Below are 15490 nucleotides of genomic sequence, written 5' to 3'. Positions count from 1 at the left end.
AAGAAATCCAAAAAAATAATAGTAACCAGGCAACTCAATTTGGTCCAAACTACTTAAGTTTGAAGTTACTGGTGATTTTTTTAATCTTCTTTGCTGAAAAACTTAGCAAAACTTTCATAACTGCTGCGCTGTCCAGTTGAAGAGTATTAAATGTGTGGTACCCACTAGCCAGCTACGCTGGCTGAAGGTGAGAGAAGTATCAGAGATTAGGAATGGGGCGTGCTCTGGCTGTCGACTGTACTGGGGGCTTTCTTCAGTTCTTACACAAGGATGGAGGATAGGCAAGCTTTGTTACTAGTGCTTCCTTAAGTTTTTGAGAACATTTTCCCACTCCTAAATTTTCTCACTGGTTACTGCTATAAATCTGCGAAATTTAGACATTTGTAATTATGGTGTATGATATAGTTTTGCTGGATTAGCTATAGAGCACTTATTGTGGCTATCAACCATGCATTACAGCTTGGAAACTGCTGGTTGGGGAATTCAGAGATTCTTTACCCTCAGTAGGGAAGAGACAAGAGATGGCAATAGTCTCATCAGGCTGCAGAGACAGAGTTACACAGTTCAGAGGGCTTGTCTAGCTTAAACAGATGCAGTCCCCTGTCAGCAGACGTGCCTGGTTCCTAGTCTTTGGACTAGCAAGTGTTAATCTATCCATGCAGAGGGGAGAAGCATCAGAGAGCAAGTGAGAAGGTTTGGTATGGCAGGACAGGATGAATACAAGGAAAGAGACAGGAGCACAGGGATTTTTTTAATAGTAGTTAGCTGTTAGGTTGGCTCAGCACTCTGGTGTAACAGCACACTGTGCATTTCTGTCCAGAGTAATGTGATGGTGTTTGGGGTATTTCCATGAGAGGAAGGATTTGTGGGTTCAAATAAGAGATCTCAAAAAGGAGATTATTAAGTTTTACAAATGTAACCCAGGGAGTAGAGTAGAAATCAGCATATTAAATCAGAGCTGTCATGCATGGAGGCACCAAACTCATGTTCCCTCACACAGCATCTGTTAGAAAATGTTCTGTGCTCCTGCTCATCATGGATTTCAGGCTCAAAATCTACAACTTCTGGAGCAAAGCACACTACTGGAATAGCAAGGTAGTGTAAAAAAGGATATTTTATTCAAAGACTCTCACAAATTAGGCACAAACAGAGTTTAATGATAATTATTTTGTTAAGGAAACTATGTACGACATGCATTTTTGTATGTTTAGGAGGAATAATATTTCTCAGTTCTCCTATTTTTTTATTCTCTGCTCTGTGAAGAATTTTCTTGTGTCTTCGGCAAATGTATGAATTTTATCATGTAGTTTTGAATTTCTGAATATGATCTCAGTGAAAACTAAAGCATAGTTTTAAAACAGTAGTAAAGCCCTGTAGCAAAAAGGGGGTTTTGCTCACAAAAATAAATGGTCACAGTATATTTCTTTTCCAAGCCACAGTAATAAGAGGGGGATAACTTTAAAAGGTTTGCTTTGGTACATTACCAAGCTAAATGTGTGCCAGGAGTCATCTTCACTCTGAAGTATGTCCTAAGAGCCAGTTCAATGGCCAGAGAATTCTACAGGTGTATTTGCATTTATTCTAAGGACTTTGTGTTAGCTTTCTATGCAATATATCCTTGTATCCGTGCTGTTACTCAGTTTTTTTATAACTCTCTGAAAAAAAAATTTAAATCACATATAAGTATATAACTTCCAATTTTTCACAAATCTGAGACTCAAGTGTATTGTTTTGAAAACATAACAGACTATGAGTAGATTTATTTTAGTAGATAGCACATGGATTTCATACTACTAAATACCGTTTACTCTTTGCTCTCTATCTATTTTTGGCACTGCCATTCATAGAGTAAGAAAAACAAATTTGGTGTTGTGAGTACTTACAGTGCTTTACTGGGTTTCCAGGACAGGGGCTTTATTTTATATGACGATGAGCCACAAAATTAAGGATGTAGTGCCACAGCTGTTGGAAGTTGTAAGTTCTGGTCAGTACTCGTAACTCACTTTTTTTTTTTTTTTAAATAATATGCCCAAAGTCAATAAAATCAATAGAATACAGGTACAAGTCTGCTTTCCCATTTTAATCTATTTTTCAGTGTGAGGGCAAGCTGTGAGCATCTGTGTGCAATGTATTGTGGAGCAGTAGCCTTAGTGTGGGAGTCTGTTTATTTGCATATCAGCCATAATGTTTTATACTGAACTCGTTGTATCATGTTATTTGAACAGATTGAAATAAAAGAGTAAACTACACTATACATGTTGATCAATGCATGAAGTAGTTTTTGCATTGATGCTAGTATGTAGGATTTATAGTTATATAGGATTATAGAATTCTTTGAGATATTTCTTGAAATTAGAAAGGAATAATAATTTGGGTTTTTTTGATAATTGGAAGTTCTAGTATTGTAGGAAATTGTGTTCCTTATGATGACTTAAAGAACAGTTTCCCTAAACACACTTAACAACAGATTTAGTTTTACCATATAGAGAAGAATCCCTCATCAAGCGATGCCAGTATTGTTGATGATAGCAAGTACTCTATTTGCATTGTAGTGTGGCTTTTGTGATAATTGTATTAGTAATAGAAAGCTGTTGAAGGTTTTCAAGGAATAATTTGTATTTCAAAAATGCTTCAAACTACTTAAAAACAAAATAAAGGAAAAGGGAATCTTACCTTACAGTGAATTTATGGTCTTGGATGAGTCTTTGCTGTTGGGTAAGATGTTCGATACACTTCAGCCACCTGTCTTAGGTCCTTGTAGGATATGCTGTCCTAAGGAAGATTAGTCTTTTTGTTGTTTAGTTCACTGCACTGAGACTCACCTTTTTCTTGACATATATGACCAAGTGTTTATATATTCACAAATCTTACATAAATACTTGCAATCCTAGAGCCTTTTCAAGCATTTCCATTATCAGTGTTTTGTGATTTGTTTTACATTAAAGCTTTCCTACTTGATGTAGTGTTGTAGCCTATACATATTGATTTTGATGACAAAATAAGTAGGTTAGCTTATGTTAAAAAAACACAGCTTTTTTGGAGGTCTGCTGGACTTCAGAAGAGTTTTTAGGAACACTATATAGTAGCCTGTAAGAGCAAAATCTATTGCAGTTGCTTACAGTTGAGAGACGGTTACCAGTGCCTGATACTTCTAATCGCTTGGGCAATGCTGTATGAATGGAAATACTTTCCTTTCCTTTTTCTTCATTGAAAAAAGTCCTTTGCCGACAGCAAATGTTATACTCTGCCAAATGAAATAGTGCGTGAAATTCTGCTCTCTTTTTCTTAAGCAGTTTTGTGTAGTTTCCATGATTGTACACTGAAGTACTGAAGTTTCATTCAACCTAATTATATTTTCCATCTTAACTGTAACTTGTGAACAGATAATTATTCTGGTCTTAAAAAAATTACGTATAGCTAATACAGATGCTTGATAGCCAGTTTCATTACTAAATTGAATTCAAGATATAATAAAATTATTTATTAGTAGTTTTTGAAGATGGAAATGAGCTTTTAATGCTCCTTTTGTTTTATACAGTGAAGTTGAAGCTTCTCAGTTTATTTTCATAAGAATTAACACAAACGTTCTAGGAGTGTGCATGTGGGTCCCATACTTCTTTTGCCATAGATCAGATGTCTCTAGGCTAAGTATAATCTCACATGAATAGTTAGTCATTCCTTAGAAATAATTATTTCTTATTGAAAAATAAATGTCATAGTGCATTTAATCCAGTTATAATTTGTATTGTGTGTAAGCATGGGAGAATCTTTTTATTTTTTCCTGGTCTGCTCTTCTGGACCACGTTTGTGCAGAGTATTTACAAGAGCCATTGAGGAATTGTTGCCCTGTTTGCTATTAAGAGCTCAGTATAAAAATCTGTAAATTGGACTTTGCTCTAAAATAATGTGTTGTCTGTTTTTCTGTATTTTACTTGACAGTGTGCTGCATTTGTTTTTCATGCTAAGATAAATAACTGCTAAATTAGAGAAAAAGAAAGAAAAAGTTTCCCAGAATTTTATACAGGAAGGCTATTTCCCATCCAGGTAGGGGCAGGTGATTGCAAGCAATAGTATGGTATGCAGTTACCCTTCCTCTTTGTAATTGATACAGGGCTGCTCTTAATTAAGTGCAAATGTAAATTAAGATGAATTTGCTTAAATTATCTCTGTTAGCTGTGTGTGACCTTCATCAGGAATGAAGCTAACCTATTTTACTTCAGGTCTTCATGGCCTAGAAGTATTTTTTGAGCAGCTTTAGCTTTTCAGGCAGTCATTGGTACCTCTAGGATGAAAAGAACAGCATCTGAAGAAACGCTAGCTGGACTGTGTGCTGTTGTCCGATGATGCTATTTGGACACTGCTTGTAGGCATGCAACAAAACTGGTGGTGAAGGCAAAGGTGGCTTGCATGGCACGGAGTTCACTCTGGCACTGTCCATCTGCAGCTGCTCCTCCTCCATTTGACCACAGGTCTCGGGTGTATGGATTTGCACAGTTGTCCTTTCAGTGAGCTGAATGAGTTAAGCTATTAAGGGCTGAAAGGGGAGTGCCAGTAGTTGCAGTAAGGAAGGCTGCCTGGTGTTTCCCACTATAGGATGTTCCTCAGAGTTGTTAATAACTTCACAAAATGTTAGTCTTTGGGGCTAGGCAGTTGCCTCTAGCTTAATTTTTGTTGTTGTTGTTGCCAAAATAATGTAGCTATCTGTGAGAATGTGTGGAAAAAGTTATTTCTCTTTGTAGATTAAAAAGAAAAAAAACAAAACAAAACACCAACAACCTTTTTTTGGAAATGCTCAATGTCCCTCCCTTTGAAACAGAGACTAGGAGTTAGATGGCAGTGTGGGAAGCGCTAGTGATAGGCACTGGAGAAGAAGAGCAGGTTATGAGTCACAGCTTTGCCTTTGTCAGCGCTGCAAAATTCACGGATTTACCAAACTGTAACTTTTTTTAAAGACAGGATACTTCTTGCATACTGTCTTGATCATGCGAGAGCTGTGTGGCCTGGAAGTTGGGTGGGAGGCTGATCTGGTGGACAAAAACGATGCCTTGTCCCTCAGTGCCTGAGAGTCAGAAGTGAACCCATTGGGACATTGACATGCATGGGGTCCTAGTGTGGTCATGGCCCTAAAATACCATAGCCTGTGAACAGGGATGTGTGAGAGTGAGAGTTAATACTGGGGAATGAAGGAAATAGGGGGAGTCAAGGGGAGAGTGTGGCACTGCTAGCCAAGCCTGGAAGCGACTGAGCTGGGAGAGATAAAAAGCCTTGAGGAGTGAGGGTAAGGAGAGATTTGGCAAGGGTGCTGAAGGTAGGAATGAAGAAGGACCAGGGCTAGAATCAACGTGGGCCAGAGGATATGGCTTTAGGAAAACAGACAGAGTTTGTTCTGGAAGGTCCAGATGTTTTTAACCATCACCTCTGGCTAGTTTCCATGCAGAGAATTGTTTCACATTTGGCCCTTTGTGAGGAAGCCCCTCAGTTTAATGGTATTTAATCGCGTGCTGATGTGCTGTTTTCTTCCCTGCAGGACCCCGTGCACAGGATGGACTTGTTCTGGGAATGAATCTGGTTGATGCGTTGGAGAAGGCTGTTCTCTGTAGTACCCCTGCCTCACTTCCAGCAGAAGTCGGGACGCACGTGGTGGACGAGGCAGGGGATTGCAAGAGGCAGGAGCCATTCTGGTGGTCTGCGCAGCTGCATGCTGCCCTGGAGAGCGGGACTCTCTTCCCGGCTGTGCTGCAGACTTCCTAGGTGATGCTAGGTAAGTTGCTCAAAATGAGCTTTTCTCATGTCTTTGCTAACTTCAGTATGTGTCTTGCTGTCTTGCAGATGACTTGAGATCTTTGGATCTTACTTGAAAAAGTGCTGAGCACTGGTAACTGGGAGTGAGGCAGTGGGGGCTGTGGTTTCAAAGTTCTATATAAAGCACAATGTAATGCTAAGTGCTGAGAAAAAATTAGGTCTGAGTTTTGCCAAACTGGAGACAAAGTTGTCTTCAGAATTGGAGAATCATTTTGACCTTAAAGCTGTCATTTCATTTCATTTAGTTAGGAAGCTAGGAATAACACAGTTATTCCTAGTTAGGAGTTATCCTTAGTTAGGAGTAACGGTAAGACTAACCATCATGTTGATGAAGCACTCAGCTGCACCACTGAATTCACAAAAAAATCACTTGTTCCATCTTCCAAAAAAAAATTGTGAGTAGTGTGCAGTAAATAAGGTATAGGACCATACGCCAAATGCCAAGAGTTAAACAGATTGTTGTGTAGATTAGTGGTAATTTTGTAATTTTTTGAATGTGGAAGAGGCGCCGTGGAAATAGTATGACATAACTGCGACATATACCATTCCACAAAAGCAAACAAAGGCAAAGTTTAAGTTTTTTGAAATTTAACTTCTGCTATTTCCTTCTATGAGTGCTTGCTTCTAGAGACTAGTTTGTATGATGTAGGATGATTTTGGGGTATAAGAGGCACAGCATTTTTTGATGCTGTCAACTCAGATAATAAATGTACATAAAACCAAAATGAAATCTAAATTCATCATGCATTGCAGGCACATGCCTCTTGTGCCTGGTTATTGTATCAGATACTAAGTAGACAGTGTTTGTAATGCCCACTATCAGAGTGGCTTGAGATCAGAATTTCATCTGCATTTCCTCAGGCTCGGGATTTATATTTTCCTAGTGTGATGTCCAGTTAGCTACAATGCTGTTGTAATCAATAGATAACAGAGAATTTTTCGGCCAAGGCACGGTTCGCTAAATATTGTTTTAACTTAGCTAAACTGAATGCAAAATATCTGACATTAGATCAGATTTTATGAATTAACCAAGAGCATTTCTTTGGTGACTAGAAGCATAGTGAGTGTGTTTGCCAGATAAGCTGTTACTCTCTACTGCAGGGAAGAGAGGGAGAGAGAGAAAAAAGTATGAAGCTTTGATAATGGCTGAATATTATATTAAATACACAGAGTAAGAATGTACATTCCCCTTCTAGCCTGCTCACAGGGGATCTACTGCATATGGCTCTGTGAAAGGCTGCAGTAATGCTTTAGGTGTTGAGCAATGTAAGTGCTGCTTTCTAAGAAAACATGAGATATTTTTGTTTGACTACTGCTGTGCAGTTTGTGCAAGTCTTTCTTGAAATCTTTAAAAATAAAAAAAGGCAGCAGGGGCGGTGGGGAGACAATCTGTGTTTTATGAGCAGAAGTTAAAAATGAAATTATTTGCTTTACCTAGAGCATTGAGAATTATGTTGCAATTAGACTGATGCAATAGCACACATTACGAAAGGATCGCACGATTCGCAGAGCCTGCTGGAGAAAAGCATGGGACTGGAACAGCAGGGGTGTTGTGGGCCTGCGAGGCAGTGTGCTGGCACAGCTACACGGAGGAGATTATCAGCTAATGTGGGGAGAGGAACGCCAAGAAAAATAAAAACTCTGCCGTTCCTGTGTATCCCATAAAACGGGGGGGGTGAGAGGGGAGAGGAGGAGGGTGGCTTGTTTTATCAGTGTGCCTACTTTATTTCATTGTCACGTCTAATCCAGTATGGAAAATGGTTTCTGTTGTGTGAAAGAGAGAAAGAATGGAAATGGAAGCTAATAATGAGCTAATATATTGTGAATCCTGCTAATAATAGTGGAATTTTATTCAGTGCACTGTATTTCTACAGTAGAGAAGTAAAATTTCTTTGAGTCAACTGAACCATCTGTTGAACAAATTGGTTCGGTTTCATGAGTCTGTTACTAATTCTGAGAAGATGGTATTTTATTGGATCAGTAGAGTCAGGACGTTAGTGTCCATATTCTTTAATTTATTTACTGTTATTGAAGTAGGTCATGTTGAAGTGTTATGTTCTCATGAATACAGTAATACTGTGGTTAATATTTCTAGTATTTCAAGCTTTACCTTTGCTCTATTGAGTTTTCTTCACTGTTTTTAATAAATATTACTAACATCTTTAAAGTTGTGAGTTTCCAGCTTTGTATCAAGTTCTTGATAATGAAGTAATTGAGCCGTTTTTAAATTGCACCTCTTCTGGTGCATTTCTATTTATATTTCTTTGTTTCTGCATTTTTTTTCTACTCTGTTTTACTTATGCAGTTTGAACATTAACAGAATTTTAGTTGCTTCTATTGCTGTTTTCTCATTTAGACTAGTTCTTTGTAGCTTCACAGTTGTGAAAAAAATATTGTAGGTGACAAAGCAGTTTATGACTTCACATGGTAAATGCCTAAGAATGTTATAGAGTCAGCGAGCTGATGTCATATGAATTAATAAAAGAAGAAAGAAGGGAGAAATTCAAAACAGTTTCAAAGATTCTGTTCCCGTGTGTCAGGAATGCTCTAATTTGATCTCATACACATACATGTGCCTTAAAGCAGTTTGAATTCGCAGGTACATCTCCTAACAGAATCATCACTGAAAGAAAGGAAATCACAGGTGTAATGCCAATCAAGTTTCTGTGTACTTTACTGTTAAATATATAAAATCGATGCAAGTTCTTCTTATGTACTACATATAACTAGCTGTAATACTTTGACACATTTAGAAGGGAAAGCTGAACTCTGAATTTAGACAGTGAATATATATTTTCTTTGTAGTACATATGTTACGTGAAAAATACAAGACTGGCATTAAGCATGTGCATTCAATGTGATTGTAAGCTATGGCATTTTCAGCTTTGTGGTCAGGGTGTCTGTTCAGAGTAGCTTAGTGTATGAGGGATGTGAACGGAAGTTGATAATACTTTTTAATGTTACTTGAAAAGTAAAGGAAATTATCTGTTAACTATGGCTATTTTTTCAGCTTTTATATATGTTAATTATGTAGTAATTTGTCCTCTTTAAAACAGAAGATAAAGAAGGTATAAACAGGAGGAACAGCAGTGTGGGATATCATTGCTTTTGAGGGATTGCTGGGCTGACGAGGAATGGAGATGTGTAGTTGTTTTCTGAAGGTGCATGTGAGTATTGGGAGTGCAAGAAGCTGCCCCATTGCTGATAAGATGTTCCAAACTCCCTGTGTGTTGTTTTTGTCCTTGGTGCAGCTCACTGAAGTTGCAGATGACGTTCATGAAATGGAAGTGAGGGGAAACTTTTGTGGCTGAAATCCTGTGCCAAGTCTTTTTGAAGTTGTATGCAGCAGCTGTGCTTAGCTAAAGAAAGACTTTCTTTGCCTCCATCGTAACATCTGCATGGTCTTTAACAGCAGAATTGTTCCACTGTGATGTGTCATTCAGCTAATCTGGGTTGCCTTCATTAAGTCTTATTTTCTTTTCCTTATTAGAAATGCTCACATTACTTTGGGGAATAAGTTTTACAAAGATCTGAACTTGAGCACTTCCATATAGAAACAGTAGGCTTCAGTCAAAAAAAAGTCAGAAGATGAGTTGAGACTTTGTAGCTCAGTGAGTCCCTTTAATTTGGGCACCTCTAGATGCACTTCATGAATTGGATTTTTCTGTGTCCTCCCTTGTTTGGAGGATAGGGGCTGAACATAGGGCCAGTTTTTGTGGAGATGCCACAAATATAGCATCATTGCAGCTAGCATTGGCCTAACAGCTTCCAGAAGTGTGTGGCTTGCACCCTCCATGCTGAGGTGTTACCCCATCTCCTTCATGCCAGTGCTGCTGCAGCTGCAACTCTCGGCTGAGGTGGCTCAGAGAGCCAAACTAGTGGTCAGCTAACTGCGTTTTTGGTTGGGTCACTTGGCAGGCTCTTGAATTCTTTGAACTTCCTAACTGCAGAGTTGGACAAATGTCTCTGCTGATGATGGCCTGGAAAAGAGGGGTGGCAGGACCAGCCTCTTTTAGTTGTAAATTGGCTTCAAAACCGTGCCTTGACTTGAGGCAGGAAGAACACAACCAAGGGAAGTGTTTTTAAGAAGTGCCTGAGTTCAACTGTATACTGTGTTTACTTTGAAAGTTGAGAGAAATCAATAAATCAGATGTAATTAAATTTGAAATTTTAGCTTTAGTATTTCTTTTAGTTGAAGGTTTTTGAACAAGGCCTTTTAAAGCAAACCTTTATTTAATCTTCCTTCAGTGTGATATCAAGAGGTCTGTAATTGTTTACTCTCTGTTAGCACTGTGAATGTGGTAAGTTCCTACAGCTAAAGGGTAGGGTCTAATGGTCTAAAGTAAGAGGTTGTGGTCTCGAAGAACAAAACAAAGGTAGTAGAAATGCTGCTGCTTCTCTCTGTGGTCTTGACAGTTAATATCATGCATTTGTATAGGGGTACTTGACTCTCAAGCAGCATGTCCCATACTGAATCTGGAGGAGTACATTGTAAATTAAATGTGGGTGGGGGTTTTTTTTGGTAAAAATTATCACGTTTTATCATCAGTAATTACTGGATATGCATTTGCTTTTCAGTTGAACAGTATGATCAGTCTTCCTGATGTAACCTTGTAGGAAAATGACTGTCACTGGAAAAGCAGAGTGCTGATTTATGTAATTGTACTTATTACAGAAGTTTGGTTTTTGAGATCCAATTAACATAAATAAGCAGAATGAGAGAAAAGGACAGGAAACATATACTGCTCCTTATGAGGGTTGTGAAATGATATTTTCAAAATTATCTTCTAGTCAAATTGAGATTTTCTTCAATTTATACAAGGAGGACTGTGTTACTCCGCACACTCAGTGTCTATAAGATTGAACATACACTTGCCACAATGAAGAATGAATACTATACTGTGCAAAATAATAAAGCTGCTATTACAAATCACTTGAAATACTGCATATGGAAGAGGAAAAGATAGATCTCCCTACATGTGTTATTCGGAGTGCAGCCTGCCTGCTGGGGGAGTGCGATGCACCTGCCTCCTCATCTGAGAGTGACCGTGACCACGTCACCAGCGACTGAGCACGCCCCCGGTGATAGCTGGGCTTTTCAGTCTCACACGTGAAAAACATGTGTTGCCTAATGAGTACAGTTAGGTCCTAGAAATAGAGATGCTTGGCAACAGTAGTCCAGTATATGCGTTTTATTTACACATTTAAAAACGGTAAAATAAGATCTTAAGGTCAGTAAAACTGAGCACATTTAATACATTATGGTTCCAGTGACGTTACTGTGAGGTAAGGGCAGGCAGACAAGGACTTGTTTCAAAAACAGGAAGCACGAACATTTATATAAAATTGCACAGTTTCAGCTGTCATAAATGCGGTTTCAATGCTGTTGAAGGAGTAAAGCCCAAAGTAGTTATAACTAGCTTACTTCCTCTTCCAGTCAAAGTGCAAATAGCCATATAATTAACAATCTGTGGCTCATTTTCTCTAGCTCAGTTAAGTATTCTGTTTCGCCTGTTCAGTCACTGTATAAACACAGAGGGAACCTGACTTGGTTCAGAACGTTTTAAAACACAAATATTCCCAGTCATAACCCGATCTGCAGATTTACAGAAGAGGGTCTTCAGTTGCCCCTCGAGCTTGGCAGCAGCAATGAGACCTGTGAGTGTGCCTGGCACACTGCCAGGCTCCTTGGAGAAGAGTGAGCCTTGCCAAGTTGGCTTCTTGCCATGGTAAACTGCATGGGGCAGCAAAACCTGCTGCCGAGCCGGTAGACAGTTTTTTCTCTTTAGGGACTTCCCTTCTTACATTCCATTACAAATTGGCTTTATTCAAAGTCTTTTATCATTAATTTTTTGAGGACTGATTGCTCAGCTTTTTTGGACAGCTTTTTTCTGAGTTAATTCACCCATCCTGCCTTTGACTCTGCTCATGCACTTAGTGTGACAGAAAAGCATGAATACAAAAGGATGAGAAAGAGTTCCTCTTCTGCTCATGTACACTCTCGGGTCGGTTCAAATGTGTTTTAGGCTGCTTGGGGAGCCTTTGAGGAGAGCCCTAACTTTTCATCCAGAAAATACCTGTCACATTTCTCTGTCTCTGCTGATATCATGCACTTGAGCAGCAAATGTACATTCCCCATGTACTCTGCTTGCTGGAAAGAGCCATTGAGGAGCCTTTACAGGGTAAGTTTACTCTCTTAGGAGAGTTTCTCCAGGGAAGCTCTACTTGGTTACTGAAGCTGCAGCACTTGCTGCATATGGTAATTGACAGTGGACCTTTTCTTCATGTGATAGGTATCACTGCATTTTGCAAAGCCCTGTGAGAAACCTCTAGACAGAGCTCAATAAAGATTACTCTGTCCTAAACATAATATGGAACATTTCCCTTCCTTTCCTACCTTTCCTCTTCAACTGTCAGATAAATAGTGGAATATTATACATTCATAGTGACCATCTTTTGTCTTTATGCAAGGAAGTCCTTAAAAGAATTATTTCATCCTGTACCAAGGTTTTCACTTCTTCAGAAAAAGCTGGCTAACCCATTTTGTTGTCACTAGAACAATCAGAAGAGCTACATCTATGACAAGAACCTTGACTCATGTTTCTGAATGGATTTTTGAAAGGAGAAACAGTCCTAACAGCCTCTGTGTAACAGCCAAGATACATCCAACAGTGATTGCAAAGGGAACAGAAATCAGGACAGAGTTCTGCATTGAACTCCCTAGTGTTTTTGGCTATGATTTAACAGGGGAGACAAGGGAGGACCAATGAAAGTCAGAACTCCTTTGCACCCTAGAAAAAACCCATGGTTGCTATATATACTGAAGTGTTTCTTTCATTCTAACTAAAATTTGGAATCTTTCAGGACACAACAAGTTTATAACATTTTTAATTGTATAAAGGATTTCTTCCTATTCTTGTCTTCCAATGTTTTAAGAGAACATACAACTGCCATTCTGAAGAGGATGGTTGTACAGCTTCTGCTGCTGTGTCTGCTTACTCTGTGTCTGTAGGTAATAATTTATTATAGCATCAATATAACATTACCTTCAGTCATTATCTTAGGTGTTTGCCAGAGTTACTCATGTATTTCTTTGCTTAGCGTGACATGGCCGCATTTTCCTTCATGGCTTAGTTCCTAGCCCAGGCACAGGCGATGAAATGTGCTCACATTGCGCTGTGTTTTATCACTGACTTAAAGGAATTGAGCGGGGTTGTGTTGTAAAAGAGGACAGTAGGGCCAGTCAGTTTGATGCAATGAATGGATTGCTCTTATTCGCGGAGGAGTATGGTCCAAACAGTGGTCTCTGGGCCAAGACCAGCCTACAGGAAATTTCCATCTGCTCTGCTTTTTACCAAAGGAGACGGAGAGCAGCTTTGCAGCAGCAAATGCTGCCCAGCAACAGGACTGTATTGGAGGCTTGCTACAATCCAGTTTAAGAGGGCTGTCTCCAAGGGAGTGGAAGTGTCTCCCTTCTCCTGTGGTCCGGCTTTATTTCCATGAGGAAATCTTGACAATATTTCTAGAGTAGCTACTTGTGGCATGTGCGGGCTGGCCAGGTTGGTGACTACCCCAAAGACTGGGAAGTGAGGTCTGTGAGAATTAACTGGCTTGAGGTTCTGCATCGTACTGAAATAGAATTGCCAACTCCTTGTAATAAGTGACTTCTTTTAATAGAAAATCATACCCTTTAAAAACACTGCATTAAAAATGACCTTATGAATTACAAGCTCACATGCCATATAAAAAGCATCTTATTTGCATATGAAGTAATTCAGATTCAAACTTCTAATTTCTGTTTGAGAAGATAAATACTAATTTATGACTGAATTTTGATATTTTAGTTTTATATTGCCCTTTAGGAGAATTGCAAGACTAATGTGAGACTGTACCTATTAAACCAGAAAAGAGCATGGAAAGCTCTGTATATATGTAAATAATAATATTAATAAAATGCATAAAATTTTATGTGCACTCTTCATTGGTATGCAGTGATAGTATTTATATAAAGTTTTTATTATCCTGAGATAATATGCATACCAATTATGTGAGAGTAATTAATACCTTATTAATCTGTGCAGGTCATCCAAAACAAATGCCTGTAACAATCATCTCCACACTTGGTTGTGTGTTTTTGTCATCATAAGGTTAAATACTAAATTAGAATTTTGTAAGATTTATACTTTTTAACTTTGGTATCTTTTTGAATGCATTGTTTTAAGGATTTTCACGCTTACGAAACCATTAAGCTCTTGTACTAATGAAGATGGTTCAGGTGAAAATGAAACAATAGAAAAATCATATACAAATTGGGTGTTAGCTTTAAGATCTCAACTTACTATAACTTGCTCTTTCAGCTGATGATAGAAGAAACTTGTTACTTTTGTGTATTTCTACAAATAATATGGATTGCTTAACTCAAATACAGTCAAATAGAGGAATATATGCATTTTTGTACGGAGTTACTGCAATTGGCCTCGTCTCTAACATGTAGAGCAGAATTGTTGTTCTTAAATAAAACTGAAAGAAAGAAATTCTCATGCGTAGCAGTTCCCTCATGTCATTGCTCTATGGACCTACGTAAAATCCAGGTACTTGTAAATTCCCCTAAACCTCATTAGGCTCCTGCAAAGTTTCTGGCTCTGGCATGAATGATCTCTTTTGCTGGGGACAGATTGTTTCTCCTTATCAGGAATGGGGCCCTCATGAGTCAGCTAACCACATTACCAAGATCAATGTTGAACTCTTGAAATTACCCCAGTAATATAGAAAATAGTATAAATCCATGGTCAGTTGCAAACTTTTTAAAATCACTTTTTGCATTGTAGAAAAATAAGAAGAGATGCACAAACTTACACAAATTACCAAGTGCCTTTACAGCATTTCCGTGCTACTGGATCACCTTGGGGTTTGAGTCAGGTTTCCCAAGTTTTCAACTTCACTTCTTCAGTCTTGTCATCCCTTGCAGTTGTTTGAGCTCTGCTCTAGATCAGACTTCTCTGCCAAGGTGAAAAATTTCCCTGTGTTTAGACATGTTGTGGATACCTTTGGATACCTTCCTCTTTGTGTTCTTAAGAGTCAGTTCTGTTGCCTTGTTTTCTTTATTTCTTCTTTGAAACCAGGCTTTTTCCACTGTTCATTTTGCTGCTGATAAACTGAGTGGAGTAAGTTTCCTGTGACAGCATCCGTCTTGCTTTCCCCTGGGCAAAAGACTATTCACTTGTTCCTGGCCTGGATCATAGGTGGTACCAGTCCTGTTAACAGATGTCTGAATGCTGTGTATAAATGTACACACAGTTTATTTTTTATATTTATGTATATAGTATTTATAACAAACACCTGTGTTGTATAGAACTTTGGGTAATATCTAATAGCTAATATCTGGTATATAATTGTTAGTATTAATAATTTTATAATAATTCTTTTAGATTTATATGTAAAATAACATCTGCCAACATGATTCCCAGTTAGATAAATCTCTTCCATTGTTTTAAAATGTTGATATCTATTTTACTTTGATTTTTATTTGTTTGTTTAAAAGAAATGCAACGTTATCAGTAGCTTTTTCTGTTTTCTAAACATCTTATTGATTAAGACTGCTCAGTTTATGGAAGTAGTATGTGATAGAAGTATTGTATGACTTCATGTATAGCATTCTAAAGCGATGTACTTGCAGATCTAAGGTCTT

The 15490-nt window shown here is 38.3% G+C and overlaps 1 protein-coding gene across 8 annotated transcripts in view; it reads left to right on the top strand.

The window, feature by feature from the left end:
- NCOA2 (nuclear receptor coactivator 2) overlaps positions 1 to 15490 on the top strand; it is a 185948-nt gene that overhangs the window by 59349 nt on the left and 111109 nt on the right. For all 8 annotated transcript variants that reach the window (XM_027725418.2, XM_027725421.2, XM_027725424.2 and 5 more), the window contains one exon: positions 5528 to 5761. The gene's annotated coding sequence lies outside the window, so the exon portion shown is untranslated. The remainder of the gene's footprint in view (positions 1 to 5527; positions 5762 to 15490) is intronic.

Source organism: Pipra filicauda, unplaced genomic scaffold, assembly GCF_003945595.2.
Source record: "Pipra filicauda isolate LSUMZ 115617 unplaced genomic scaffold, ASM394559v2 scaffold177_size2800117_pilon, whole genome shotgun sequence".
Classification (NCBI taxonomy): domain Eukaryota; kingdom Metazoa; phylum Chordata; class Aves; order Passeriformes; family Pipridae; genus Pipra; species Pipra filicauda.
This window is presented reverse-complemented; position numbering and strand designations above follow the sequence as displayed.